Here is a 6,071-nt window from a genome sequence, read left to right as displayed (position 1 = left end):
TTCTCCTCCCAGAGCCAGGACAAGGCCGAGGCAGTAGAAGCCTCTGGAAGCGAGCACCTCTGCAGCCTCAGCTCTCCCCATCCTCCCCTGCCCTCTCCCTCCTCACACACACACACACACACACACACACCACACAGCACAATTAAATACAACAAAATCAAACAGTCCAGTGTGCCAGTGGGCTATGGGGAACACACAGCATCTGTAGATGGCCAAGTGACAGGGCTGGTACAGTCGTGACATCAGTTAATTCTGACTAACAAGTGAAGCCGCCTAGGCAGTCAGCCTCAAGCATGAACATTTTAAAGAAGAGGAAATGACTGGATTGTAGGAAGATAGCTGAACAGGAGCAGCTCATTAAAATGGGTTTGACGGGCAGGAAAGAGAAAGCCACTGTTCCCCACAGCAGTAGCAAGAATCTAAGTGTGGAAAGTGATGAGATCTGCAAAGAGAATCCCAGCCACACCACCCCCCGGCCCCGGGGGATTCCAAAACCCACTGTGCATCCGAACCTGACCGTGCTGAGCTATCCCAGGGACTGACTCATGTCTCGTTCATTCAGCAAACACTCACCGAGCCTCCATCACTCCTCTGAGCACTGGGGGCGGACGGCAGGGGGTGGAGGTGGGGGCGGACAATGCTGATTTCCAGGCACAGACAGGTCCCCAGGGCAGGATTAACCTGATCCCCTCTCTCTCGGTGGTACTGGGTTCAAATTCTCTTGTAGGAAGTCTTTTCCCATCCACTAATTCTGCTTCTCCAAAACTTACATATTCAATCCTTTTTTTAAAATAAAGGTTTTATTTTTAAGTAATTTCTATACCCCACATGGGGCTTGAACCCACAAACCCCGAGATCAAGAGTCAAATGTTCTACCGACTGAGTCTGCCAGGCACCCCTGTCCTCTTTTTTTCTTTTAAGCGGAATACCATTTTCCAGAACTATATAAACTGAAGTCATGCTGAAATTAATAATGGTTTCCATAGAAATAAAAGCCACCAAGTACCGGCTTTGGAAAAGGCTAGAGGAGTTGGGCTGAAATCAGAGGGAGTGCAAAGTTTCTACTTCGGAATGAACGTTACCCTCTCGATGGCTGGGGGGGAGGACGCACACTAGAAGGGGGTGAAATCAGGACCGTTTCTTGGTTGTCGGACATAAAGCTAGGAAGGAGGTGTGATTTGTCCTAAATGGTGGGGGCGGGGGACGTAATTAAACAGGGAACTTAACTGTGCAGTGGGGCTGCTTGTGTTTCAAGTGTATATAAACTGATAGAAATTTATAATTTATAGAATATAAATATAAAATGTATAGAAGCATAGATAGTCCCTACATTGCTTATGCATTGCTTAGGAGTATACTGAAAGTGATGATTACATGGGTTCCTGGATGGCTCAGTCGGTTAAGCGTCTGACTCTCCATTTTGGCTCAGGTCATGATCTCAGCGTCGTGAGAGGGAGGCCTGCATTAGGCTCCAGGCTCAGCATGGCTTCTGCTTGAGACTTTCTCCCTGTCCCTCTGCACCCTGTACACCCCCCGCCCCGCCCGTGCTCGAGCATACACACGCATGCACATGTGCTTTCTCTCTAAATATAATCTTTCTAAAAAACTAATTATTACAACTATTGATTTCATTCCATGAATTTTATATTTCTAGTAAAATGATTTTCTATGAAATGCTAAAATATTTTTAACTTATGTGTTTTGCATATGTTTGTAAATTCCTTTATTTGTCTGTGTAATCCTCTGTGTAGCCATTCTCAAAATATGACCCTCTGCCCATTGTGGGGCCAACAGATCTTCCTAATGGGTTCCCCTTGACAATCCTAAAACTTTTTCTTAAGTGCCTGAATGAGATCAACTCATTAATAACGGTCTACATATGTTTTGCTACATGTGGTATTTTTAAACTAAAATTAGTGCTTTTTAGACTTCAGAGAATTTAGACGTGGCTCTAGTTCAGTATTTTACTGACGCTGCAAGCCTGCAGTCGCACGTGTGCTTGTGCGAGTGGCTGGATTCTGACAATGTGGGGGAGGTTACGTATTAATTATCAGTGCTGCCTGGAGTAATCATGTTTTTTAATTGCTGCTCTTTTGCTTCTTCACAGCGAATTATTGTTAGTTTTGTTCATCATTATCAATTTAGTTTGTTGTGAGTTGTTTTTAACCCCATAGTATGCAGTAATGAATATTTATGAATTTTTAGGCTATAATTTTCCAAAATTGCTCTGGAATGTATACTGAAGCGGATGTATACATATTTGCCCCATCATTTGCTAATATGAGAACGTTTCATCTGTAATGTGCGCACTGCATGGAGTGTCGGCATGCAAATTACAATAGAACATGAAAGTGAATCTAATAAAATACTGGGTTATTTTACATTTACATGTTATTGTTTTTAAAAAGTGAACATATGAGTAGTAGTTTAATCTTAACATAAAAAATAAGCAAAATGTGTGTGTGTGTGTGTGTGTGTGTAGTTTTTGTTTTTTTTGTTTGTTTGTTTTGTTTTATCCTATTTTGATTAACTGTAACAAGACAAAATTGTGAATCATTATTCAAAGCCAATAGTCTCCAAACTGTGTTTTATCAGATGTTAATAGGTTTTCTGCAAATGATGGATTCTTTACTCGCATAAATTGGGAGAAAGTGGTTATTATTGTGTTTCCCTTTTCCAGATTTGCAAGGCCCTTTCTTTAGCATACCACGATGGTTAATTTTATGAGTCAACTGAGAGAGGCCATGATGCCTAGGTATTTGGTCGGACACCCGTCTGGAAGGTATTGCTGTGAAAGTATTTTGTAGATGAGATTAACAGGTAAATCACTGGACTTTGGGTAAAGCCCACTGTCCTCCCTAAAGTGGGTGCGTCTATTCAAAAAGTTGAAGACTGTTAGAGAAAAAAATAGTAACCGCTAAGGAAGAGGGACTCCTGCCAGCATTTTGTTTGGGACTCAAGCTGCAGTGTCAACCCTTCTCTGGGTCTGCAGCCCCCTGGCCTGCTCTGAAGACTGCCAGCTTCTACGGGTACAAGAATCAATTCCTTAAAATAAATCTCTTTACAGATATATATATATACAATATGATAAATTTATATACATATTTGTATATAAATATACACACATATACACATATGTGTGTATATGTTTCTCTAGAGGACATGTCACACATGTTAAAGGTTCTAGAAGTTTATACAATTCAAAAAAAAAAATCCCTATTTAACCCAGTGTTTTCCCAGTTTATTTAACCACGAACATTTTTTCATATAACACCTACAACTATCTCAAATACGGCTTGGGCCAGTTTCTTCTCAAGGCTTGACTCTAGACAGAGCTGATCTGTATGCAGCCTCTGTCAGTAACGGCAGACTCTAAACCCATCCAACTCAGGAACCAATAGCACAACTATTGGAACAAAAGACTCGACCTGCCCTTTTCTTCTGCACCCGGTGCTGGCACAGGGAAACGGCTGCGTGTTCTGTGGGCAAAGCGAGGTGAAAATACTCACTGTGGAGTCGGTTCCACATACAGCGACGTCTGATGAAAATAACTACCGGAGGAATGGACCCCATAGCTGGGCTTTTGTCAAAGGCTCTTTTGTGGCTATTTCTGGGGACTGGTGAGTCGTCCTGAAATATCACCCATGACAGTGCATCATGGCACAAGGCAACGCGTGAATGGCAGGGGGCCCGACAGGACAAGCCAGCTCTGCCTCCTCTCTTATCGTCCCTTCTTAAATGTGTCCTCACAAACGGTCCTCACTGACCCCAATTTATCCTTCAGAGCTTATTCTAGAAGCCATTGCCTTTTCTGACTCCTCCCTTCCCCGGAACCCACCCGATCAGCCTGCCCTCCCTGCTGTCAGGTACGTTCAAACACCAAGTACCCCTGCCCTGGACACAAACAGTGTTTCTTTATTAATGCCGGTCTTCCCTCCAGGACTGCGAGGGCCAAGAAGCCAGCGGCCACTTCCATCTCGTGTCTGTCGAGCCGCGGGAATGGCACAGGAGGGAACAAGCGACCCGAGGAGATCCTACTCCTCTCCGCTCCCAAGGGCGTCCGCCACATCAGTTACCCTTCCTCGGTCGCCCAGCTGGCGGAGTCGTCTTTCCTCTCACCTGTCTCGAAAGACCTTCACTCTTTCAACGTTTGGAGAAAATCTGTGCCAAGAGTCCACGAGATGTTCACACGTAGGTGTATGCACATGTGCACAATACACACGCACGTGCGCACACGCATGCCCATTTCTGCATCGCTGACTCTTGCAAATAATAATCTATACGTTCAGTTACCAGCAAAATAGTGTGAAGAGATGGGCAAGCAAGGAACCGGAGGAGGAAGGAGACTGAATCCAATTACAGCTCTGTCCTTTTCTGGGTCAAGTAGAATTGCGCACAAATTTTCAAACCTATAAAAAGAAAGGGAGAGGCTCAGTCTGGGTCGAGGATCCGTCCCCCCTCCCCCCGCCCCAGGTGCCATTTCCCCAGCCCAGGGCTACACTACGTACACTGAACGTGCATTTTTCTTCAAGAGTCATTGCTGGAAACAAAAGCATTGAGAAAAATAATGCATTGGCAGGGAAAGAGGCTTTCATTTCAAGAAACTCAGCTGACTATTCAGAGGGGACACATCTGTCAGGACTGAGGGTGGGGGTGACACACAGTGGATGCCAGTCCTGGCTCCAGTCACTCCCTGTGCCCCGCCCCCATCCCCTCCAGACCTTTGGGGTTACTCAAACACAGTACCCCTTTGCAGGAGGGGCCAGAATGGCAAAGACCTTGGAGTTGACACAGGTTCCCCCACTTCTTCCACCCTTACACCCAGAGGCAGAAACCTTGCACTAGCTATCCGAATAGAGCCTCTTCTACAGAGGTTGCCAACGTGGGGCTCCCCAGGCAAGATGTGTGTGCAGGGCTCACCTGTGCTCCCCTATCATTCACTCCAGGTCCCGCCAAGTCTACAGAGAAGTCTCTAGATAAGACTCTAGATACAATCCAGTCCTGCGCTTGGAGGAGCTAAGACCTGGAAAGGCTAAGGTATTTAACAAGGGCCTTAAATGCCTTCTTGCCCCCTTTGAGTTAACTCCTTCTCTAGCTGAAAGAAACGCACAAGCTTGAAGAAGCAGTTACAGTAAGGGAGTCCCTACCCGCCCCAAAATACACACATGCCCACTCACTCCGAGACCGGGGAAAGGCATACAAGAAATTCCAAAATACGCTAAATAAATTTCACATTTCCAAAAAAGTCTGGACTCCCTAGTACAAAGCTTGCTTTTTGGTACAACGAAAGGTTATCTCACACTTTGCAAACTATGGGGAGGGGCACTTGGGTGGCTCAGTCTGTTAAGCAGTTGCCTTCCGCTCAGGTCATCCCAGGATCAGGTCCCACACCTGGCTCCCTGCTCAGCAAGGAATCTGCCTCTCCTTCTCCCACTTCTCCTGTTCAAGATCTCCCACTCTCAAATAAATAAAATCTTAAAAACAAACAAACAACCCCCCCCCCAAACCTATGGGGATTATTTCCTAATTGCCCAGAGGGAGCCAGGTCATGCTTATACAAGCATGCATGCATGATCAGATCATTGATAAGCCCTTATAAAGGATTAGGACACTTGCAAACTGAGCTGAAACTCATTGATGTGATCCAGAGTTACTGAAAGACAGAATGCTTTTATCAAAAAAAAAGGCTCTCCTGAAAACTCTGTCGCACTGATGAGAACGTGCATTGAAGAATGCCTTTCCAGATTCAGAGCCAAGAGGCAGATGACATGGGGGTCCTGGGTGAAGCTGTCCTACACATAGTAAAATGAGATGTCCACCTGGGGCCCGACACACGCAATGCCATTTCAAGACAGCAGAAGGACAAAGTCGGGGCCACGGGAAGTCATGAAAACCCAAGTTGCAATAAGACCAATCCTCAGTCTTACTCATCACAAAGGCATTCTTCGGCTTCTCGGAGAAACTGCTTGAAGGTCACCTCCACTTAAAATTCTTGGCTCAGGAGCTCCTTGTTGCTTTATTACCCTAGTCTATTAAAATTCTTAGAGTAACTGATGATGAAAATTCCAGCG

This window comes from Mustela lutreola, chromosome 11, assembly GCF_030435805.1.
Source record: "Mustela lutreola isolate mMusLut2 chromosome 11, mMusLut2.pri, whole genome shotgun sequence".
Classification (NCBI taxonomy): Eukaryota; Metazoa; Chordata; class Mammalia; order Carnivora; family Mustelidae; genus Mustela; species Mustela lutreola.
The sequence above is the reverse complement of the archived record's forward strand: the minus strand, read 5'-3'. Positions refer to the sequence as shown.